Source organism: Pinus tabuliformis, chromosome 3_1, assembly GCF_031772625.1.
Source record: "Pinus tabuliformis cultivar Carrire ecotype Pingquan chromosome 3_1, CPIR1, whole genome shotgun sequence".
Taxonomy (NCBI): Eukaryota; Viridiplantae; Streptophyta; class Pinopsida; order Pinales; family Pinaceae; genus Pinus; species Pinus tabuliformis.
Window position 1 is genome coordinate 705,537,534 of NC_142301.1, and position 27,262 is coordinate 705,564,795.

Consider the following 27,262-nt stretch of genomic DNA (forward strand, 5'->3'; position numbering starts at 1 on the left):
AGATCACGGCCAAGAATTTCGAAAGTTTTATTGCTCAAAAGTGATAAGTCAGGGAAATAAATTTAAGCATATTATAATTTCCCTATAAAATAAGGATTATACAGTGGGTAATACTTATCACTTAGTTTAAATATAATTAAATTGAAGTAAAAAATTATTAAGATTTGATTAAATGAAAATATAAAATTAGGAAGAAAAAAAAACTATAATTAATTATACAGAATCGAAATTTACAATAATATTTTTTATTTTTTAACATTAAAAATAATTATTTAAAATATTATTTTATAATTTTGAAAAATACTCTTCATAAATCATAGTGAATAAAAAAAAATTGTCATATTCAATGACCAAAATAAACTATAAAAGTAATTTAGCTATCATATTTCTAACATGTTGTAAAACTATAAATATAAAACAAAGTAAATGAATAATATTCATTATTAATAATTCAAAATAATAATTATTTTTAAACTTATATAACCATTTAAATATTGATATTTATTATTTATTATTTAATTCTAATTGAATTTCAAACTGCATTTTTATTTTTAATTTAAATTGGGCTTGAGTTAATTGGGTTACCTCCAAACTAATATGCGAACTAAAGTTAAAATTCCAGGCCGAGGTTGAAATTAGAAAACATTGTTGATTGTAATGAGGACAATTGTAAATGAGATCATAGAAATAAAAATAATAAGCGTATCAAGTTAATTGTGTTACCTCCAAACTAATATGCGAACTAAAGTTAAAATTCCAGACTGAGGTTAATATTAGAAAACATTGTTGATTGTAACGAGGACAATTGTTGAATGACTGGATATTTTTCTAAATGGAATGTGGGCGAGGCGATCTGAGTGGAGGTGCGCCGTGATAGTGACCAATCACCATTTCCATCTCTAGGCGAACCTATAGATCGACTGCAGGTGCGCAAGGTAACAGGTATTATCCTTTTGCGTGCCTCTTCTCACTTATCTGCTTACATGCCTCTCTCTACTTCCGCTTGCCACGTACCTTCTTGGTTGCACTTGCCACCATAGTTTTACTCGACATCCTAGCAGGTGGTTGCATACTCTATATACTCTCCCTTTGCCTATTTGGCAACATTTCGTCCCCGGGAAGGCGGGGAGATTTTGCTCTTTACCTGCTTTGAGACTTTCCTTAGTATACTTTGTAGTCTGGTTCTTTCCTGCTCTCGGAATGATATTAGATGTGTATGTTCTCAACTCGGCTCACTGGCTCTGGACCTCTGAACTCTATCGCGGCGTTATCTCCCTCGGCTCTCGCTCGGGTATAAGGTCAGAGTATCTATTCCTTATTTTAGTAATGTTAGAATTTGGATGGGTATGCTATTAAAATTTCTGTTTGCAGCGACTTTTTCAAAGAGAATATGAGTTAATTACATAACATGTTTTCATTTATTTACAAAAGACTGCAACAGTAATCCTTTGATAGCTTAATATGCTCCTGGTTTCATTGTATGAATTTATCGTGTTAAGGACTTTCTGAGAATTTCCTCCCGGGTTAAAGCTTTGAAGATAGGGTTATATTCTTTCTCCATTCATGTCCTGGTCGGTAATTTCTGAATGACTATGGTCGTCTCTAAAAATCATCAGAAAACACTTTGTGGTATATAGACCTTGCACTGACATTCACATGAAAATCGGCCATTGGTGGTGCATCTTTGGTATTGTTTGCTGCTGTTTTGTTAGCCCGGAGGCATCCTCTTGACTGTTACTCTGGTCTGAATCTCTACTGTAATTTTCCATCGACAGGCTTTCTAAAACCGATCCTTATCCGGCGATCTGACGGGGATACAACTCAATGACATTCAAATTTCTATCCTCCGTAGGCTTTCTTTAATTTTCCTGCCTACCCTTCTGTGTGTAAGGACTTCCTCGACTACCACCCTTGACCTTCTAATTACTATTTTTAGTCATTGCCTTGATGTTTTTCCCCTTTCATATTAAGCCTGGAGTTTTCTAGTTTTCCCCGTACTATTTCCTCGGATACTGTTTGGTACTTCCGTTATTTTGCATAGATTTTTCCCATTATCGGAGTACTTTTGAGATCCCGAGGTTGCTCCTTTTGGTTAAGATATTAAATTTGGCCTGTTGTGACTCCTTTCCATCCATGTCCTCTCGTACTCGTTGTAGCAATTCACTTTCCTCCTGTATGGACATCCTCCACATGGAATCAGACACGTCAGACTTGGTTAGAGCGGCTATGGAGGCTGAAGCTAAATACTGCGGTATTGTTAAGGCTCGAGAGTGGCATTCTAGGCTGGCAGAGCATATCTAGCCATCTCATTCTGCTTCTAATTTGAATTTGGAATCTCCCCCTGTTCCCAGACGCAAAAATAAACAATGCCCTGCTAAAATTACCCGCCTCCCCCCCATCTGCAATTTGTTTGGATGGTGAAAAGTTGGCGAACCGTATTGCTAGCTTGCAATCAAGGGCGCTGATTAGAAGTGGCACTTCCCCGATATGGACGATAGCCAGATTCGAAAATGGCTGGGTGCTCGATGGAGGCCTCTCATTGGTTACACACCCACCATAGTCCGCCTCATGCGTGACTGGTAGAGCTTCCATTTTTTAAAGGTAAAGGATCTCAATATCATTTGGAAACTCCCTTGGGTTCATGGCCATAGTAATTTGGATCTCCACAAGTGGTACATAGGCTTTGACCCCCTCCGGAATACCCCTCAGAACAATTTCATTTGGGTCAAATTGCCTGCATTGCCTATCGAACTGTGGACGAAGGAAACTCTCTCCTTCATAGGCAACGCAATTGGGAAATTTGTTTATGTCGATCCCACATGTCTAGGAGAAAAAGATAAAAGGGTTGCTTGGCTTTTGATTGAAAGAGACCTCACGGGTGGTTTTCCGGACCACATCGACCTGCTTTGGGGTAACTTATCTGCATGCCAAAGACTGGACTATTGGGGTGTTCCATTTAGGTGCGCTCAATGTCATAGAATGGGTCATTTAAAAGAAAAATGCCCTCGGGTGATACAAGGTAAGGTATGGAAAAAGGTCTATAAGAGGAAAAACAACTCCAAATCTACAGCTGTGTCTCCCAATAGCGAAAATGGTGATTTTCACAATTTCAACGATGTATCTCCGTCGGCTGATATTCTCTCTCAGTCCTGCTATCATATTTTATCATCTTCGCCTAAATCTCTAGGGACGCTGCCCCAGCATCCTTTCTTCTCACCCCGGCATCAGAAATCTTCCTTTCTTCCTTTATCGAGGTCGCTTTCCTCGGGAAATATTAACGCGGTATGTGATCCTGTTTTTCCTCCCGTGTCTCCCCCTCCTGAACCCTCTCTGGATGTCCCGATTGATCCTCCCCCTCCCTTACCCAAAGATTGTTGTCCTCCCTTGAAGGATGATAACATCTTCATCATCCCATCATCTTCCCCATCACCTAACAGACCTGATTGTTCACATTCGAATGTTTTCCTTTCCCCTCCCATACACTCCACACATTTTCGGTCGGCCTCCAAAGGAAAAGCTCCCATGCCCCCCATTTCCCCCCCCCCTTTCAATCCTCTTCCATCCCCCACCAACTCCATTGGCAGCGATTTGGACATGCTGCTTCAGAAGAATTCGCTCCACTTGGTCCCCCTGACAATTCATAAGCCCCGTAGATCTGCCTCTCCTGTCATTAGTCCTAATTCTGCCAAAAATATCACTGTTCGTGGGAAAAATAATAGGGGAAGCAAACACTTTAGGGGCCAAAACGCTTCTAGGAACCTGAACTTACGGGATTCCTCCCTTATTGATGTTCCTATTTCAAATTTCTCTGATTCCGGGTCTCTTAGAGCAGAATTGCCCGAGATTGTTACCAAATGATGAATATGTTATCATTCAACATAAGGGGTCTTGGAGCAAACCACAAGTACATTGCTCTAAAAAATGTATTTTGTTCATCTTCTTACAGGTTGATTTTAATACAGGAAACAATGCATAACAGTCAAGATACTATCTCATACTCTAGGCGAATGTTCCCATCCTGGTATATAGCGGCAACAGAGGTGTCGAGTCTCTCTGGAGGTCTTGCAGTGTTATGGGATCCGAGGTGGATCTTTGCTAGTACTTTTCGATGCCTTGGAGGCATTTTGATAACCGTCAGATATAGAGGATGTGCTGACAGGTTTCATATTTTGAATGTTACGCGCCCTATAAGGACAGAGCATCCTATTGGGACTTATTTATTGCCTCTGGTATTTTGGACAATGAATCACTCGTCATCGCGGGAGATCTTAACTACACAATGGGACCAGATGAAGTTTGGGGGAAGGGGAAAAAAGCAAACTCTATTGGGGAGAAAATCAAGGAAACAATGCTACAAGACAACTTTGTTGACATTTGTCCTAAATCTTTGTCTCCCACGTGGGACAATGGTCGTTCGGGGGAAGCCTATATTGCTAAGAGATTGGACAGATACATCATGCATGAAAAACGGATGGAGAAATATGGAATTCCGAATTCACATACTCTCCCTGTTTTCATTTCGGATCATCGGCCGGTTTCATTACAGTGGATGAATCCAAATTCGCGGAAAATCTACCCATTTAAGTTCAACAGATATTGGTTAGAAGAGGAAGCTTTTAACAATATGGTTCGCGAACTTTGGATGGCCAACAGTTATACAACAGAAGTCTCTCCATCAGAGAACTTGATTGGAAAAATGAGGAATCTAAAATCAAAAGTGAAAGAATGGAAAATTCAGAAGAAACATTATAATTACAAAGAACTGAAGGAAATTGATAAAGAACTAACAGAAATAGCAGAGAGTATGACTTTCTAGATCATTCCATGGAGTACTCGGGCTCGGATTTGGATACTTGAAAAAAAGAAACAGAGAATATTAAAGATTGAAGAAATCTCTTGGCGGCTCAAAAGTCAAGCCACTTGGCTGAAGGAGGGTGATAGAAACACCAATTTCTTTCATCATTTTGCTAGTAATATACATGCAACAAACTCTATTTGGAAAATCAAGAACGAAGAAGGAGTCCAGCTACACTCGCAAGAAGACATTTCCAATGAAGCCGTCAATGATTTTAAAAGACAATACAAACGGGAGTCTAATAGGCAGATCAATGATATCCTATGGGGTATAGACCATTTCCAAAAAATGTTCGATGATGAGGATAATGCAAGGATTTATGCTCCGGTAAAGGAGGAAGAATTACTCTCTGTAATGAAGTCATTTAAAAAGGATAAATGTCCCGGCCTAGATGGCTGGACCATAGAAATTTTCATCCACTTCTTTGATATTATGAAAAGAGACATTATGGGGATGGTGGAAGAAACCAGAAGACAGGGGAGTATTCATCATTATATTTCATCCACCTATATTGCACTGATTCTGAAAAAAAAGGATTCTTTTTCCTTTGCAGATTATAGACCGATTTCTTTATGCAATGTCATCTATAAGATCATTTCTAAAATAATAGCTGAGAGAATCCGTGGCAATTTATCTCTACATATCACAAAAGAACAGCATGGGTTTCTAAGTGGCAGAAACATTTTAGAAGCAGTGGCCATAGCTCAGGAGGCTTTGCATTCTATGCAAACAAGAAATGTTGATGCTGCCGTTCTTAAAATTGATCTAAAAAAAGCCTACGACTGCATAGACTAGAGCTATCTGATATTTTTACTTATCAAGATCGGGCTGTCAGACCTATGCACTAAATGGATCATGGCGTGTGTGGAAGGAATCAACTATGCGGTCCTCATTAATGGGTACCCCACACCTTTTTTCTCAGCCGGAAGAGGTCTCCGTCAGGGGTGCTCACTGTCCCCCCTTTTGTTCATTTTGGTCATGGATACCCTTAGTCTTCACATCAAAAATGCGGTTGCTGCGGGGAATATTGGACCACTTTCGATCTCCAAAGGTAACATTCTTACGCACAACCTATTTGTGGACGACGTTCTACTGTTCGCTATGCTTTGCAGAAATACTTGGCATAAAATGCATGAGATTATAAATTTATTTCAAAAGGTCATAGGTATATATGTCAATGGAGGTAAATCTACTTTTCATTATGGTAAGGTTAACGAAGAAGAGATGGAATATATCTCACAGTTATTTAACATCCAGGCTGTTTCCATAAAAGAGAGGGTAAAATATCTGGGGTATCATCTGAAACCCACAGGCTATAATTCATGTGATTGGTCATGGATCTTAAACAGATTTTATAAGAGAATATCAGGGTGGGAATTTAAATGCTTATCTGTTGGTGGCATAATGATCTTAACTTGGTCGGTTCTTGCTCAAATCTGCGTATATTGGGCGCATTTGCTCTACATTCCATCTGCTATAATTAAAAAACTCAACAGTTTAATGGAAATCTTTATTTGGGGAGGATGCAAGAAAAAGAGAAAGTATCATCTTACGAAACTCGAAAACATCACCCTCCCAAAAATCAAGGGAGACTAGGGCATCATGAATCTGCGTCGCTTTGGCATGGCTCTACTGTGCAAATCAATGTGGCGAGCAGTCTTTGGGAATAGCTTATGGAGTCAAACCATTAGAATGAAATATATGGGGAATGAAGATATTTACTTCTGGTACAGGAACAATTTTAAATGGCCCTCTCAAGGATCGACGATCTGGAGAAGTCTACAAAAGACTCTTCCTTTTTTCTGCAGGAACTGTATATGGAAATTACAAACTGGAAATAACATCCTTATTGGTGTTGATAAAATCAAAGGAGTTGAAATGGATCCTCCAATCACTCCACAGTTTCTATCGCTCCTCCACCATAAAGGTCTCTTCTTCTGGGCACAGGTTATGAATGGATGGCAGGATGACATACCACAATGGAAATCGGACAGAGAACTCGGACTAGAAGGAGAAATGGCCGCCCAATGGAATAGAATTGTTTGGAATATGAAAAATGCAGGTTTTTATAAAACAGAGGACAGAGATTGCATCGAATGGCAGGTAAAAAAAGGTAGATCCATTGTATTAGTAAGAGACATATATATTTCTCTGATAGAACAGAGAAGGGAGACCTCAAAAAAAATCTTTCCATACTCTCTATGGAAGGTAAGCTGCCCACTAAAAATCATTATATTTTCGTGGTTAGTTTTCCACAATAAAAACCTCACTTGGACAAATTTGCAGAAAAGGGGCTGGCAGGGACCAGCCATATGCTCTATACCTCAGTTGGAAAAATTTGCAGAAAAGAGGCTGGCAGGGACCAGCCATATGCTCTATATGCTCACCCAACATTGAAGACAATCTGCACATTCTTTTAAAATTCCCTCTATCTCAGAGTTTGTGGGTGCAAATGGAGAACTACCTTGGATTTCCTACGATCTCACACCCATCCATGGACGATGCTTATGAATGGTGGGGATCTCAAAAAACTATCTGGCATCCCATTCCATTAATTGTTTGCTGGTTCATATGGAAGTGGAGAAACAAAAGAATCTTCCAGAATTGCAAGGAGAGTTTTGGGCATATTATAGATAAGGCTATTCCTTTTTATCTCTCCATACTCCATAACATCCCCCTACAGAAAAAACAACAGGTGATAGCGTCAGACTCTCAGCAACTTTTCTTCCCAGGGGCCCATTTTGACGGTGTGGCAAAAGATGGAATATATCAAATGATCTCCAATATTTCCTGTATTGGAATGGTGGCAATGGGACAAATAACAAAGTAGAGGCCATGGCCCTGCATGGGCTGCTTCTTTTCTGCATTTTCATGGACATCGGCCCTATCAATGTATATGGGGACTCTAAAATAATCATAGATCACGTGAATGGCATACATGTCATAAAAAATGACAGCCTTTCTAGATGGTTGACCAGGATTACATCTCTATGGAAGCCAGTTCATATGTCATTCAGCCTTTCACTATGCCAGGCATATAAGGTCAATAAATTTTGGTAAGCTACAAGCTCCCTTTTTCTGGATAATATCCCAGCTTGTAGGTATATACTTTTTCTAAATATCCTTTGAAATATTTCTACGTTTTAAAGGTTTCTATATGCTCTCCAAAATTTTGTATATGTAGCAACGAAAGACGTATAGATGACAAATATCTGTTGAATAAGAGATCATATCCGGGACAATGCTCGCCATATATTTGTAAATACAACACTGTTTTATGGGACATAATATATACTATACTGTTTTTTCTTCTGAAAAAACGAGGACAATTGTAAATGAGATTGTGGACATAAAAATAATAAGAATATCGAGTTAATTGCGTGACCTCTAAACTAATATGGTAACTAAAGTTAAAATTCCAGGCTGAGGTTGAGATTAGAAAACATATGAGATCGTGGACATAAAAATAATAAGTGTACAACGAGGCTTCGTGGTAAAGGAAGTATTTTGATTGTGATGAGGACGGTTGTTCCCATGATCTGACATATAAAATAGACGTATAAAACGACGCCATTGAGTAGGTGGCATTTGGATTATCATGGGACAACTACTATGTGGGTTGATATAGTATGATATTATAAATTAATTAAAATTAATTATCATGTTTTTAAATTTTAGATATTGTATTTAAAATTATATGTTATGTTATGATTTTATGTTAATTAAATTTTGGATTAAGATTTTTATTTTTAATTAGTTGTTGAACTTTTATTTTATTTTTAATATTTTTTAAGAGATATTTTGATTATAATGGGACATTTATGTGTTTCAGTAGGATGATATTTTAAATTAATTAAATTTAATTATAATCAGATTTGATGGTATACAATCAAAGATCGAATTGTACAAATAGATAGTGAAGTACAATTATTATATAATAAGAAAGTGAACCAATAAACTAATGAAATTTAAAATAAATAATTAAAATTTTTATTAAAAATAAAATTCAATTTCTAATATTAAACTTTAGATAATGTTACAATTTTTTAGTCAAAATAAACTAATAACAAATCAAACTAAAAACTGAATACAATATATTGCCGCAGGTATAATAAGTGGTTCATACATGTGCCTACATATGACAAAAAGGAGCTATGCATAATAAAGATGGGTGGTGAAATGAAATTGAAGTTTGATTTGTCCTGTCCTCAAATTTATTGTGTATTAGGGCAGAATATATTGAGTATGATTTTATGCATAAATTGTGTATTAGGGCAGAATATATTGAGTATGATTTTATGCATAAAGTCATATTTCTAGATGAGTTATGCCATAATTTAGAGAGGAATTATGAAATAAAATATGAAAGTGGTGAGTTTCAATTTTTCTCTCAACTAAATGTTTTACAACAAAATTTACATGTTTTACAACAAAATTTACATGGAAAGTTTCTAATAAAATGTTATCGATCTAAAAATTAGGTTGACAACAAAATTTACACGGAAAGTTATTATTTCGGTGCCCATTGTCCAAGACGATTTTAATATGAAAACAAGATTTAAATCATGGTCATGTATCTCTCGTGGAAAATCTTCATCTTGTAGGTGAACTCCGTTAATTATACGGAGAGTATAATAAAATGCAATTAATATGGGGAACCTTATGGACTAACAATGATCTTTTTTAATGGAAAATAACTTGATGACGATTATTTATTATGTGACTATGGCATATTAAAAGATGCAATATTCATTTTTATCGTGTGTGTAGTCAGAGGATGAAACAATGGAGCATTTTCATATGCAAAACTTGTTTCTTTCAAGGATGTTCCGGAAGAAAACCCTCAATTTACTTCTTCAAAACCTCTTTCGTTTAATGCATATATTATGGCTGAACTATAAGATGTATTAATGTTGAAGGTATCCGAGTCAAAGGTTTCTAAATTTAGCCGTTTTTACCCTCTAAAATCAATTTGTATAATAAATCTATTTGATTTTTAAAATATATATATATATAATTTCTTTATTATCTGATTCTCAAACTTATTTATTATTAAAAAAATTCAAAATTCCATGAATTTTTTTGTTATCATATAATTATTATTTATAATGTGAAAAAGCAATGTTTTATTATTTGATAGATTGGATGAAATTTATCAATAATTAAAGGAAGACGATAAAAGATATCACTATATATATTATTTGAATCGAGATCAAACAAGAGTTACATAGTAGCTACTACGTTCCTTTACTTTAAATATAGCTTAAATAAATTAAAAAGCAATAAACATAAAAATTAAAAAACTAATAAAATATTATATTGTTAAATGTGATCACCACAAATTTAAAAACATGAATAACTAATATTATTTATAATAACATATATACACTTATATATATATATATATATATATATATAAAATATAATTTCTCATATTCGATAAGGAGAGAGTTAGTCATGTAATTGGCTGCTACCACCGCGGCTGTGCAACCCCCGCGGATGCCACCACCGCATCAACGTGCAACCAAACCACAGCAACATATGTAATATCGTGGCTGAAACTCTCATGGCTGGTCTATAATGGAATGCATGGTCTATACGACTAATCAACAAAGTAGATAGTAAAGAAATTGTAAATCATCAGATTTTATTGATGAATGCTAACTCAGAATGAAGTTGATCCGTGGAGAGTTTAATAATTAAAAAAAAAAAAAATTTAATTATGTTAGTTGCATTTTTAGAGAAATAAATGTAAATAGTAGATAATGGTAAATATTAGTGACTTTTTAGTTTTGTGAGTGAATATATGGTTTTTCCATATATAAAATTGGTGTTGGATTTGATTTAATCTAAATAAAGGAAAAGTAATTTTTAATGATTATATTTTCCAAAAACCACATAATAAATAAATATACATAATAGATGAATATATCTTTTAATGTAATGATTATATTTTCTAAAAACATCAATCAAAACTATATAGAAAATCAATATATATTTTTTTAAGATTTATGGATTCAAATTCAAAAAACTAGAGTATTTACATCAGTGTAAACTTTAACATCATTATAAATGAAAAAATCCTTTATCTTACAACTAAAAAAAAATCTTACATTAAATTAATATCTAATTTGATAATAACTTTAAAACTAAATTATTATAATATTATTATTCATCATATATAAATGACTGACTTCACTTCAGCTTTTATGTTTTTGATATAGAAACCACTCATTTTTGTTGTAATAAGAATGTTAAAGTTTTTATGCATCCTGTTTTTCTATAAAATAGATTTTGAAAAAGTTACATTGCAGTATAAGCAATATGATGTTAGAGTATATAATTAGGGAGCATTAATGATCTATAAATTACCATGAATATTTTATTGGGCAATCCGTCACAACATAGCTACTATAATATATTAGAAACTCTAAAATCTACACTATGAGAGTTTATTTCTCCTTAAATTTATGTATCTGTTAATTAATATTTATTGCATATGCATGCAAAATATAATTATGCAAAAAATGGAGAACAATAAAATAAAAAATCATAAATCATAATTGACATAAGATATATCCTAGGAAACCCTTTCAAAAGAAAATACAGTTGGAAGGTGAAGTTGCTTTGCTTTCTTTCTTTGAATAGAAAATGAATGCAAGTACAAAGAAGTAAGGTTTTTGGCCCATGCACTTGTATAGCGCAAAATTCCTCTTTGTGTGTTCCCTCTCTATCCCTCTTAACCGCTTTGCCTTTCTATGGAACAAAATGCACTTGAAAATAATGGAACCCTTGTTCCTCCTAGTGGTCTGGCTATACCCAACCCGATAGCTTACTAGTGGTTAGGTTCGATTCCTTCAACTCTTAACTAGAGTTACAATATTGACTCTTCTAGAGTCTTCTTCATCATGATCATGTGGCTATACCGTTTTCTCTAAGTAATGAGGATGACATCAAATCCTCTCGAAGTATGGTGATCAGACAGGAAGGTCAACTCCCTAATGGTAAAAATTTTGCATGTGAACTCTAATTGAGACAATTATTGCATTGTTGGAAAGGTCTATATATGTAGAATGACAAAAAATAGTTGTGGAACCGAAGTGGAAAATTTTTACCACCAAAAAATATATTTTCATGCCTAAAAAATATCCTAGACAATTTTATAACCTAATCTTTCAAACTAGGTACCATGGCTAAAAATGGTCTCATGGGTTGATTCCTCCATTTTTTCCACTCGGAAGAACAACAATATAATGATCCAGTCTATATCACACCTCCCCATTTTGAGAGGATTTTGTTTCCCAAAAGCTTCTATTAAATGAGGTGGGAAAGTTTTTCCTCTACCTTCTCTTGGGTGTACCATTTACCCTTGTCTAGTAGATATCCTTTCAAACAAATCTGCCAAAGGCCATGTTCCCCCTATCTTGTAGTTTTGAACCTCTTCTACAAAAAAATATCTTTTTTCAACTTTGCTTGATCATCTAGTGTCGAATCCTGTAGAGAATGTAGGACATGTTCCGTAAATGTTCATGTATGGGAGAAGAGTAATTCTATAGCTATTATCTCCCGCCTTTTCTAGTATCTCAAAGGGAGCATACAATAGAGCCTTGAATTTCTTTCAAGGACCCTATAGCATTTTCTTGTTCAACTACAACCATGCTCTGGCTCCCACCGTGAATGTCTTCTCTATTATGTGATGATGATGCATAGCCTTATATTTTTCCTGTGCCTTTTGCAATGTCTCCTCTACTTGTATATAGATTTGCATGATGTTTTATAGAAATATTTCTACCCTTCAAGTATCCTCTGTAAGATCCTCTCTCACTCCTACTTGCTACCCATATGCAATATCCAAAGGTGAAGGTGGAAAATATCTAAATGAAGTTTCAAATGGGGACATACCAATAGAAGTGTGAACTACTATATTATAAGAGTATTTTATATATATCATATTTTCATCCATGGTCTTTGGATGGAGTCTAATTATAAATCCTCAAAAGATGCACAAAAACCTTGTTGACTACATTATGCCCATCTATTTGTTGATAGAATGTTGTAGACCTATTTAACTTTGTGTCCATCATTTCCCATAATGTAGTCTAAAATGCACCAAGAAATCTCTTGTCCTTATATGAAATTATGCTTCTTGGTATCCTGAAGTGAACCTAGACATATCTAAAGAAGAAGTTCACTACTTCCTACCCACTAATGGTCTTTTTACACGGCATTAGAACACACATATTGTTGAACCTATCAACTACCAAGAACAATTAGTCACGACCCTTCTTGAATAGTGGTAAACCTCCCAAAAAAGTCCATGTAAATGATTTCCCAAGAATAAGTGGGTATAGGTAAGAGATGATATAGACCATGATTCCTATTACTAGGCTTGTTGGTGCAACAAAGCATACATCGTCATATGAACATAGCTACATGTTCCTACATCTTGGGCCAATACAAATAGTGCTACAAGTTGGTCATTTCCTTCCTTATACCAAAGTGCCCTGTAGTTACCTTGTAGGATTTACCTTATCTAATCAAATGCAAGCACTAACATTTAGGAACATGTAACGTATCCATCCTATAGAGTAATTTGTCCTATAAATGGTAGTCAATTGTGTTGTCACCATTGTACACATGAATCTAGCTTTGGAACTATTGAAACACCTCTTTGAAGTCCTCATCCTCTAAATATGCCTCTTTTTATGCATCATGGGTGAATGTTTCCATGTGCATCAAAGTTTCAAAAGATGTGATATTTGATGTGGGTGGCCTTGAAATCATGTCAAGCAACTTATTTGTGCTACCCTTCTTGTTTTGATCACTAAATGAAACTGCTATAAGATCCAAATCCATTTGTAATGCCTAATTTGTTGTAGCTTACTCTAAGCTTGTAGATACTATAGCAAATGATGATCTGTGTGGATTATTATCTTCTTTCCCATCAGATAGTTCTTCCAATTCTTCATAATGTTTTTCAGAGCATAGAGATCCTTGTTGTAGGTAGGGTAGTTAAGAACTTCCCCATGAAATAATTTGGAATTGTAGCAAACATGCCTTCCTCCCTACATCAAGAAAGTTATCATAGCATGCCACCTTGCATTTATCTCCACTTTGAAGGGTTGTTGCAATTTCAGTAATGCTAGAACTAGTGCTTCACTGACCTTCTTCTTTAACTCCTCAAAGGCCCTCTGCTAACCCATTCCCCATTAGAAACTCTTGAAACTTGTTATTATGGCATAAAATGGTGTTGCTACTACTGAAAATGAGGCGATATATTTCCTAAGGTACTTTGCTACCCCAAAAAAACTAAGGAACTGAGAAAAATTAGTAAGAATCATTGGTTTCATGATGGTCTCCATCTTGGATGAATTTATCTTTATCTCTCCTCCACCTATCACATACCCTAGATACACCAAAGGCTATTGTGAAAACTCACACTTCTTGAGATTTGCTAGCAAATTGTGCTTCTTTAATGTCTCAAACACCTTTGTCAAATGTGATATGTGCTCCTCCTAAGTAGCATTATGTACTAGTTTATCACCCAAATAGATACTAATTTATTTTTATTTTTATAAAAAAATTCAGTATATCACTCATCAACCTCATAAACATAGATAATGCATTACATAGGCAAAATGGCATCACTAACCACTCATACAAATATTTGCTGGTTTTGAAGGTAGTCTCACAGGTATCTTCTAATTTGACTAGAACCTAGTGATATCCATACTTTATGTCCATCTTGGTCAAGTATTTTACTTGCTACAACTAATCCAACAAATCATCTATTCTAGGTAGGGGGTACCTATTCTTGAGAATAATTTTGTTCAATGCCCTATAATATATACAGAATCAACAAGTCCCATCATTATTTTGCATAATGATGATGGGTGACCCACATGGCGAGTCGAATGACACCCTATTCCAGTAGCTACTTCAATTGTTTCTTCACCTCACTTACTTCTATACATACTACTTGTACAACCCAATGTTTGGAAGTGGGGAGTTTGACAATAGTTGGATCTCATGCTCCACTTCCCTCTTGGGTGGTAGCCCTTTTAGCTCTTAGAACACATCCATGTATTCTTTTAGAAACCCTTCTAGTTGTTGTTTATGTTCCTATTACACCCCTCCATGGAACCCTTGTTATGTCTAACTCTTCTACAAACTATTTTTTTCTTAAAAATAGTAAAGCATACTTCTCACTAAAACTAATTAGTTTCTTGGCTTGATTGGCAGTTTCGATTGAAGTTTTGACTTTTCTATATGTGCATTGATGGTGAAACAAATTCCATGCTTGATGAGGTGATATTGGTTGCCTTTCCACATGAAAATTGCATCTCCATTTAAATGTAAAGACTTCTAAACACCAATACATATATTTTTACTTCATCAATAAATCAACATTGATAGAAATTGTTGTAGCGACTACAACCACCCTCCAAAATTTTTCCTTAGATTCGTTTTGGAGCCTCCATACCAACCTTTCACAGCAAGTATGTCTTTCCTTTCCAAGTACACCAGCTTCAGTGATTTTCTTGCAGAATGACAGCCTGTCCATCAAATCTTGTTGCATTCCCCTCACAATTTGTTTCACTGGACATAGTCCAACTGCAGGCTAAGTATCTCCCTCAAGAAATTGTGCAATTCTCAAGGGAAACTAGCCTTCCCTCCAGAAATTACGCAATTTTATCTGGCATCCTATTGGGCTCCAGAATTGTGCAAATTTGTCTGTCACTGTTCACTGAGAAAATTACACAATTCCTTCTTGCAAGGCAGCTGCTCTGCCCAGAAATTGTGTAATCCCTCTGGGCAGCCAGCCTAGCTCCTTCCCAGAAATGCGCATTTTTTCCTCCCAGCTAAGCATATTGTTGCATGTGCAATTGAGTTGACCGGTTCCGTCCGGGACTGAGCAACACTAATTTGCAGGGATGGGATGCTTCTCCTAAGGCAGCATGCAAAGGCATCCCATGATTCAGGGATCTACTTTTAGCAGCTAGAGGTTGCATGCAAGGATGATTTCAGAAACCTCCCACCAAGTGTCACTCTTGCTAGATTTGTGGCATGCTCGTTACACTTCTGATTTTATCAAAAATCGTGAACCGAACGCTGTAGAGCTCATTCCTCACATCAACCTTGCAGCTCTAACATCCCACACTACATCTAGGAGTCATCGGAACATTCATCACAATTTTCTTGGGGCAAGCCCGTTGTTCATGACTTATGTTGCGTTTTTGTTGCTTTTTATGTTTCGCTTCATGTGAGTGCTATTTGCTTGATTTCAGTGAGCACTTGCTGTTGTTTACGTGCATACTAGCTTGTACTAGCGATGTTTCAGTTTTTGTTCGCATTTCACTATTGTCTCATGCATGACACTATTTTGCATGAATAGTCACCATTGCAGCGATTCGCTTCACACACATGCATGCTTCTCATTTTTTGAATCCTTCACCTGTTGTTTGCATGTTTGATCATTCACTATTGTTTTCACTCATCTCATCATGCATTCACACTTCTCATGTTTTGAGTTGCCCGTCGGTCAGACTAGGTTGCCTTAGCCCAGACCGTGCCTTCCCGGGCTAGCATTGCACATTTCAGGAAGTGAAGGCTTTGCCTTCCCTCCAGAAATTGCGCAAGTCTAGCCAGGCACAGACCTCGAGGCTTGCATTGCGTCATTCTTGGAGGCAGTGTCTTATTGGCCTCAAAACCTACTCAATGAAGTTTCCTAGTTGCATGTCACTACTGACTGAAATTACACATTGTGTAGTTTCAGTCCTCAGTAAGCCAGGTTAGATTGTGAATTATGCAGTTCCAACAATCAGTCAACCTCCTGATAGCCCGAACTATGCCTTGCATGGTTTTGGCAGTCAGTCTCCCGACCTCCCAACGGAAATTGCACAACCTTCATGATCAGTCACACAGGTATGTTGCAAGTCAGTTCTCAAGTTCATTTTGGTTTTTGAATGACAGATTGCTTGCCATGAGTGTTTCCATGTCTCTAGGTATTGTAGGTGTTCATCTGCCTCTCAACAACACAGGTGAAATTGTTTCCAGGAGAGAAGAGTCGAAGACACCGTTCAGAGAATGCTTGGGGATGCAGTTGGTCAAGTGTTTATGATATTGCCTACCCACAAAGACATCAAGATATGAAAACAACAACATCATAGCAAGCAACACCATGAACAATAGCTAAAGGAAGCACACCAGATGCAACGAACACAAGAGGAAGGTTGTTAACAACATGGAGGCAGAACAAAGTTGCAAGCTCAAGCAGATCCACTTGTGATAAAATCAACTTTGGAGATTGAGGCTATGAAGTGATGACGTGACAAGCTGGTCGCACAAGGGAAGAGAACGAAATAGAGAAGGAGTTGCATGTGTTGAAGCAGCAACTCAAGGAAGAACAGGGGTTGCATAGATGAGAAAATGAGTTGCAGTAGGAACAAGTACAGTAGGGGGCGAAATATGCACTCACAGATGAAACTGCACCCATACAAGTTATAGATCCATCCCAACAGTTGGCACGAAGTAGACAAGGCAAACAGTGTTGTTGATTGCATGCAAGGGAATGCAACAGCATGCATGTCATTGTGCGCACGCATGCGATCCCACCCATTTAGCACTCTCACTAAGGCAAAGACAAGAAGCAAGTCTGACTAGAGATGAACATGCAGTTGAAAGTTGATGTGCATGACCACCATCACACACTGGAAGATCAGCATAGCCACTATGCATCAGTGCGTTGCCAGTTTGGCCGCACCGAAGAAGACCATGCACATGCTAGAAGAAGAGTTGGATAGAGGAGCCATACCACTGCACTGGATGCAACGGAGGCAAGAGTTCACTTCAACAAGATGCCACCATGGAGTGCATGCACTGTTATGAAACCAACTCACAAAAAGATAGAAAAAATAGATCAACGCCTTAGAATTCAACCTCTTCGAGGGGGAAACCTCCTTTACATTACACAAATGAAAAATTCTTGGATGATACAAATGACTAAACCTCCCTTCTATATATAGGAGTCTAAGGGGTCACACTATAATCAAGCTGACATAACAATAATAACATAAAGGCACAACAATAACAATAGTGGTTTTCTATGGGGCATAGTAATAAAAATATGGGGACAATATGGGCACAATAATAAAAATAAGGGCTACAATGAAAATAGTAATGGGGGAATCACTAGTATTATAGGGACCTAACATGCCCCTCTCCTTCCGAAAAGCATTGCCCTCAATGCTTGAGTAGTTTTGGATGCTTCTGTATAAAATTCTCATCCAACCATGTGGAATATTTAGCGGATAAGTTCTTCCACTTGATGAGATACTCCGAAATTGATCGATTTCGTAGCTGTCGAGTTCTTGTTTCTGTGACTGCTTCTGGTTCAAATATGATTTTTCCTTTCTCGTCAAGTTCTGGAAATATTGTTTGAACTAGGAGCTTCTCACCTATAACCTTCTTTAAACATGAAACATGGAAAACTAGGTGCACTGGAAAAGCTACAGGAAGCTCCAATTTGTATGCCATAGTACCAATATTTTGCAACACCTTGTACAGACCATAATACTTTGGTGATAATTTATTATCCTTCTTAGCTTGCTTGAGGGACATTTTTTTATATGGTTGTAGCCGTAGGAATACCCAGTCACCTACATCAAAACTTCTTTTGTTGCAATGTTGATCTGCCTATTGTTTCATTCTATTCTGCGCCAATGTGAGGTTATCCTTTAAGAGTTGGAGAACTTGTTGTTGATGCTCGATGTGATGTTCCACTTCTTGAACCTTAGAATTTTCTCTTAAATACGATGTGATGGATGGTGGATGATATCCATAAAGTGCCATAAAGGGGGTCATTTTTGCTGCAGTATGGAAGGAAGTGTTATACCACCATTTAGCCAGAGGCAACCATTTGACCCATTGTGTCTATTTATCATATACAAAGCAACGAAGATATCCTTCAAAACATTTGTTTACTATCTCCATTTTCCCATTAGATTGAGGATGATAAGATGAGCTATGAGCTAACTGAGTACTCAGACAAGAAAATAACTCTGTCCAAAAATTTCCAGTGAAAATGGGCTCTTTATTGCTTACAATAATCTTTGGGTTTCCATGTAGCTTTTCAATTGTTTCCATAAATGCAGTAGAAACTATATTGGCTTTAAATGGATGCAATAATGCACAAAAGCATGCATATTTGGTAAGTCTGTCAACTACCACCATGATGACACTCTTTCTTTTAGACTTGGGTAAACCTGTGATAAAATCCATTGAAACCTCCTCCCAACATTGGCTTGGAATGGATAAAGGTTGTAATAGACCTAGGGTCTTAATTGTTTGAACTTTATTTGATTGGAAAAGCAAACATTCCACCACAAACTTTTGACTATCCAATTTAAGGCCATCCCAAAAAAATTCCTTCTTTAGACCGTGGTAATCTTTTACAAATCCTGAGTGCCCTCCTAAGGGAGAAGTGTGCAATTCCATAAGAATCTTTTGTTTGAGTTGGGAATTCTTAGATAGGTATAAGCAATCTTTATACCATAACGAATCATTTTTCCAGCTAAATGTATCAGATATACTGGGATCTTGTTGTAACTTTTGAATGAGTTCCCACACTTCTTCATCATTCTTCCATTCATCCCTTTCTTCATTTATCCAATCTAGTTGGATAATAAAAATGGCGCACAACAATGCTTCCACATCCTCATCTTTTCCTGAGAGTGAATTTGCCACAACATTTTGCTTCCCTTTTTTGTAGATGATTTCAAAGTCATAACCCAACATCTTTGTGACCCATTTTTGTTTCTCTTTAGAGGATAATCTTTGTTCTAAAAAGTATTTAAGACTATCATGATCCATTTTTACCTTGAAGTGTCTTCCCACTAGGTAGGGTCACCATTTTTTAAGTGCATGTAGTATTTCCAACATTTCCTTCTCATAAATAGCTTTCTCTAAATACTTTCCTTTGATTGGATGACTTTCGAAAGCAATGGGTCTTTCATCTTGCATTAAAACAACAACAATTCCATTTCCTGAAGCATCACATTCCACATTAAAGGTTTTTGTGAAGTCCGACGTAGCTAAGACCGGTGCTTGGAACATTGCCTCTTTTAGATGTTCGAAGGCCTTTGTTGCTTCTTGAGTCCATGAAAATGCATCTTTCTTCAATAATGTTGTTAGAGGTGCTGCTATTCTCTCGTAATTCTTAACAAACTTGTGATAATACCCTATCAACCCAAGAAATCCTCGCATATGATTTATGGATGTGGGGATTTTCCATTCTTTAATGGTTTTAATTTTGCTAGGGTCTACCTTAACACCATCATGAGATATAATATGACCTAGATATTCCACCTCTTGTACTCCAAAGAAACATTTGAAGCTTTTTGCATATAATTGTTTCTCCTCCAATAGTTTCAGCACCCTGTCAACATGTTGAACATGATCCTTCCAAGACTTGCTATAGATTAATATATCATCAAAAAATACTAACACAAATTTTCTAAGGAAGGGTTTGAAAATGGAATTCGTTAAACCTTGAAATGTAGAAGGTGCATTGGTAAGGCCACAAGGCATGACCAAAAATTCATAATGACCCTCATGATTCTAAATGTTGTTTTCGGAATGTCTTTAATCTTCATTCTGATTTGACGATATCCTGAATGAAGATCCAACTTGGTGAAGTAAATTGATCCATGCAATTCATCCAATAATTCATCAATGACAAGAATGGGAAATAACAGGAATGGGAAATTTATCTATAATAATGAGCTTGTTGAGCTCCCTATAATCCGGAAACATGCGCCATGATCCATCCTTCTTGTGCACCAATACTACTGGATCATAGAGAGAACTTTGAATAGGTTGAATTATACCAGCCTCTAGCATTTCTGCAACCATATGTTCAATCTCACTCTTTTGGGCATAGGGATATCTACACGGCCTGATGTTTGGAGGAACACTTTCGGAAATCAAATGAATAACATGATCATGATCATGAATAGGTGGGAGGCCTTTGGGAGTCTCAAATACCTTGGAATGATTGTCCAAGACATTTTGGAGATCTGGAGAAATAGATGATTTCGATGTGGGAACCTCTAGCGAACATAAGTGTGCAATCACGTCTTGTTGTTCCTTCTTTAGAAGATTTGTCATACAGTTAGAGCTGATTATCTTTCCCGATTTCCCTTCAATACCCATTAATTCAACTTTCTTTCCTTCCGCACAAAATTTCATGAAAAGTTCTTGAAAATTAAAAGCTATTGTACCCAAGGATTTTAGCCATTGGACTCCTAGTACAACATCAACACTACCCATTGGAATGGAAAGCATTGGGCTATTCAATACATATTCTCCCATTGATAGCTTGATATTATGGCACTTTCCAGAGCAGTTTATGGCTCCTCCACTTGCAACCATCATTTGACACTTTGGTACTAGATATAGGAAGCAATTCAATTCCTTGGCTATCTTACAATGAATAAAATTATGGGTACTTCCTAAATCAATCAACACTATTAACTTTTTCTTCATGATATGCCCTTCTATCTTGATAGTTTGAGGAGTGTTAATTCCAGCCAATGCATTAAAAGATATGGTTGGATTCATTTCTTCTTTATCTAGGGTTTATTCCTGGAGTATATCCTCTTCTTTCGACATTTCTTATTCCTTTTCTTCCTCCTCTTCACAATTTATGTAGAATAATTTCTTCTCAGCACACTTATGACCTTTAGTGTATTTGCTATCACAACTGTAACATAGCCCTTTTGCTCATTTTTCTTCCAATTGTTGTGGTGTCAACCTTGTAGGTTGTGAAAGGCTAGGGGAAACAACACTTCCATCTTTATAGTTGTGAGTGGTAGGCTTCCTGGTTGCCATAATTTTTCTTTTCATTTTTCTTGCTAACTATAGGTCCTCTTTCTGAAACTCATGTCGCAATTTCAATTTGATGCTCAAAACAAAATTTATGACGATTTTCCCCAGGTCACCTGTTTGGTATTTAATTTGGGAGTCTACAAAAACCCTAACTTCCTCAGATCATATCTCCGAAAATATAGCGTGAAAAGCTCTAAAATTTTGACCAGAAGTTGAGAATGATTTATGCTCAAATGGGTTTTTTTTTTAGCTTCTGCAACGTCACAGAAAAAAATTCTAGTGAAAATTCCATGATGACGTGTTTGGAGCAGTGAAACCCTAGAATCCAAAGCTCTGATACCAAATGTTATGAAACCAACTCAGAAAAATATAGAAAAGATATATCAATGCCTTAGAATTCAGCCTCTTTGAGGGGGAAAACTCCTTTACATTACACAAATGAATAATTCTTGGATGATACAAATGAATAAACCTCCCTTCTATATATAGGAGTCTAAGGGGTCACAATATAATCAAACCGACATAGCATTAATAACATAAGGGCACAACAATAACAATAGTGGGTTTCTATGGGGCACACTAATAACAATATGGGGACAATAGGGGCACAATAATAACAATAAGGGCTACAATGACAATAATAATGGGGGAATCACTGGTATTATACGGACCTAACATGCACACCATCATGGACGACCAAGCTTGGCATTAGTTCACCACCTTCACCATCACAAGCATGTCAAAGAGTTGGTCTCACCACAATAGACCGAGTGTCAGTGATGTCTTGCATGGCCTTCTCAAGCAATCTTGTCTCACATGAGCACATGTGCATTGTAATGTAACGTCTTGTCAAGTGGAAGTTCAAGTGTTGATAGTTGGATGTAACATCCATAGAGTAGATGAAGAGTCATGAGGGTAGATGAACTATCACAAAGGGGAATGTCGAGGGTCACCCCACCCTTTTCTATAAATAGAACCTAAAATTTTCATTGTAAATGCTTTTGGTCAGCCAAGCTTCTAATAGGACTATTTTAGAGAGAGCTTGGACAGTATTGTAATGAGCCTTGGCTTCTCCATTGCACAAAGCTAGTACATCTCTTTGGGTGAGCACGCAGTTGTGGCTGTAATGTTCCGTTGTCGGAACTAGTGGTTGGACATGGATGTATTGTATGATTGGAACTTACACTTCTTAATATGACAAGAACCAACATGTTTCATTCATATGTTGTATTGTATTGTATGCTATATGTTTTACTCTAAATGATACATGTATTTATTCGCTTATGCATGCATGTATAGCTTTATGTGTATGTATGTATGAATCTTTCTGAAATGTGTTGTTGGCTTAACCATCATTTTCTATTGATAGCTAACATGCCTTCCATGTTGTGATGCATCTTTGCTCGTGTGTTCCCTTCTTAACTCCGTGTTATCACAGGTTTCCAAGTGTCACAACCATCTCAACCCCCGTGTGTTAGAACCTCTCATGCACCTTCCTTGGCTCACTACATATGTCACACCCTTGCTACCAACAGAGTTATCTTACTTGCCTCTATGCGAAATCATGGTCAAGGCATTAATGTACGACCCATTGTTGGGACTCCTACATCAAACAGTCTGAGGTCTAATTAGGACTTCTTACCAGGAAGATCGCCTGACATGTTGGTGGGTCCAACATTGTCAACGTTTCTGGTGCTAGAAGGAGGTCTAGATTGCAAGCTATGTCCTCTCATCCTATTTTGAATCTTTGCATATCTATCATGGAGTCTTGCACTCTCCTCCCTCTGCGATGTTTTTTGAATTCCAAATTTATTACCATTGCGAGGGAGTTTTTCGATCTCTTGTCCACTTACACATATGATGGCGAAGGCGAAGTGGCATGGCCTGAGTTCTTACATGACTTCCTTGACTTTCTTTACAAGGATGAAGGATGTTCTGATGAACAAGCTAGTCTGCTACTTTCATACACACTTCATGAATCTCCACATCGGTGGCTGTGCAGCCTACCGGTTGACAGTGTGCACTTACTTGAGCATTTCTATGATCTCATTGAAGACACTTTCTATCATTTTGATCCAGAACATCTTGACCAAAAAAGCTACAATAATGAAAGGCTCTGCATGAATTGCCTATGGATTTTTGGGAGTGCTTCCATGATTTGCAGTTTCATGCTCCAAAGGGCCACACGAAATTTCCTTATCTTTGGGATAGGTTCGAGCATTTTATTAAGAAATTTTCCCATCCCAAGAAGAAGTTCAAGCTCAAACCCCTCTCAGCATACTTCGGTAATGGAGTTGTGCAATCACAGACGAATACAGTCATTGTCACAAGTGATTGTCCACTGTCCTCTCATCAAACAACTCCACCATCGCAGAATGATGTGGGACAACATGAACACACATTTGTTGAACCAACACATCCTCCTGACATCACTCCTTTGGATTTTCATGCAGACTTGGTCGTGAGTCCCATACCTCATCACGTGCATTTTGTATCTCTACCTCCGTCTTCCTATTCTGACCATCCTCTAGATGACACTGTCTTGTGTTCTTCCATTGCGGACTCTACACTTGTTTTGAATGAGGATCGATTTATCGACGGAGTTGGTGTTGCACAAGCAACATGCGATGGAATTCATGGAGAGCATGACGGGGAGCATTGACATCCACTGACAGTAGGGGACCATCCATGTCTGTCCGTACCTCTTCCATTTTTTCTTGACATCCTTGATGGTCTTGCCATTCCTGATTTTTCATGTGCATCTCCATCCACGAATGCACCCATTGTTGATCATTCGCAGGACAAACCGATATCAGTCCATCATCTAACAATGGAGAGGCCCAATCATTCATTGAAAATCCACTTGATATTTTATCTACCTTTTCCATAAATGCATAGGGTGAACATCCTTGCTTCTCATCTACCCCTCTATGTGATTCATCAAATCATGAGGATGCCGACCAACATCCTGAATTTTCTGATCTTGGCTGTCATGATCTCTTTACCTCATCCTCCAATCACTATGTTGATTCACTTGTTTTTAATCCATTTAAGCCACTCATCTACAATGATATATCTATCGATGAAGTCGAAACCCCCCAGACTGTCGAGGCACTTCAGCTCGAGATGATGGTTATGTCAAGCCCTCGCTATCTTGAGGTTGGTCCCACTTCTGATTAGGAAATTGTTCAAACACGTGAGGCTCCTCATCACTTATCTGTATGCACTAAAGAACAAACCAACACTCAGATTTCACTTCCTCCACTCGAGCTACATGATCCCATCTCTCATGCATTGGAGGAATCTTGCACATCAAGCACACATGCACAATGTAAGTGGTCGACCTTTCTCACGTTTGCTTGCATCTCACAGTCAAGAGAATGCATACACTCGACATTTGCATGCAGTGTAGCACAACACCATGGCAACTCCACAGAGTGCATTTCATGCGTTTCACTCATCTTTGTTCTATGGTCACTTGTAAGCTCAGAGTGTGTCCATCTTCATCATTATAACTTTCATGCTTGCTGGTTTTCCCAACTACAATGTTCACAAACCGTGCCTTCACCAACATGGGTCAACCAATGCACCGATGGATGAATTGGAACTATCACTTCATGTGAGATGACCCATGCACTATTAGCTTAGAAGTAGGAGTAGTGTTTTCTTGAATGCATGTTTTCTTCTTTCTTTGTGTGTTTTTTTCTTACTCGCTTCGCTTCCACATTTTCTTATACTTCTTTCTTTTCTTTTTGGTTTGTTTGCTTGTTATTGTCTATAGGTTAGTTTCACATGGACCGTGTGCGACTCTTGAAACAAGTTGGGTAAAGTACAATAGGACTTATACAACTATCAACATTTGTTTATCTGTTGTCTGCTCTCTTATGTAAGAACTTGTGTCTTTAGTCCATATACATCAACAAAAAATACATACTATTTGAAGTGAACCTTGGTGAAAACACAACGCTTGTGCGCTAACTAGTATCACCTACTCTAGTTAGTTGTTTTTGGGTTAATCCTTGTCAGCTCAACCGAGTAGAGTAAGGTTAGGGGGAAAACCTTAACAGGCACGTCAAAGGTATACATAAACTACTTCTCTGAAGGAACAACCTCTTATGCTCTCAATAAGTCGGGATCCCTCTTCCGCCTCTCACATGAATAAGTGTTATGCACAGTTATGAAGATGAAAAATGAAAAAATGAAAGAGTGAAAAAAGTTTGAAAAAAATGAAAAATGAATAAGGCAAAAGAAGAGAAACACTTCTCGCATAGAGAGGTGATGCAAGTAACTCTGTCGGGATACTAACTAGGTGCGCTGGCAGCAGAGCCATGCTTGTGTTCCTACATGATTCCACCGGGGTACTGTCTAGGCCTATTAACAGCAGAGCAACACCAAAGATGAAACTAAGACTCTGACGACTATAATTCTTGTGCACTAATACACCCCTCAACCCCAATCGAAACAACTATTTTAACTTGGCTTGGAATGTGTTTCAATCGACCAAGAGCTTGGCAGATGCTACATCTTACAATCAATCAAGTGTGGAAACCAAGACGAACTGAGAACTAAACAATACTTTCGGAGGTGTTAGACTTTCTTTTCACGAACAAGGTCCATTCATAGAGTTGGAGATCTATGAGTGTGTCGCCAAGTGTTGTAGTATCTACAACCACCCTCCAAAATTTTTCCTTAGCTTCGTTTTGGAGCCTCCCTACCAACCTTTCACAACAACATGTCTTTCCTTGTCAAGTACATAAGCTTCAATGATTTTCTTGCAGAATGATAGCATGTCCACCAAAGCTTGTTGCATCCCCCTCACAAGTTGTTTCACCAGACTTAGTCCAACTACAAGCTAAGAAACTCCCTTAAGAAATTGCATAATTATGGAGGGAAACCAGCCTTCCCTCCAGAAATTGCACAATTTTGTCTGGCATCCTGATAGGCTCCAGAATTGCGCAAATCTTCCTATCACTGTTCACTGAGAAAATTGTGCAATTCCTCCCAGCGGGGCTGGTCAGCCCAGAATTTGCGCAATTCTGGGTAGTAGTCAGCTACTCTGCCTAGAAATTACACGATCCCTCTAGAAAATCAGCCCAACTTCCTCCTAGAAATGCACATTTTTTCCTCCCGGTTGAGCAGGTTGTTGCATGTGCAGTTGAGTTGACTGGTTCCCTTCACGACCGAGCAAAACTGATTTGCGTACATGGGATGCTTCTCCCAAGGTAGCATGCAAAGGCATTCAATGATTCAGGGATCTAATTTTAGCAATTGGAGTTTACATGCAAGGATAATTTCATAAACCTCCCACCAAGTGTCGCTCTTCCTAGATTTGTGGAATGCACATCACACTTTCTATTTTACCAAAAATCGTGAACTAGATGTTGTAGATTCCTCACATCAACCTTGTAGCTCTAACATCCCACACTGCATCTAGGAGTCATCGGAACATTCAGCTCAGTTGTTTTGGGGTAAGCCCATTTTTCATGACTTATGTTGCGTTTCTGTCGCTTTTTGTGTTTC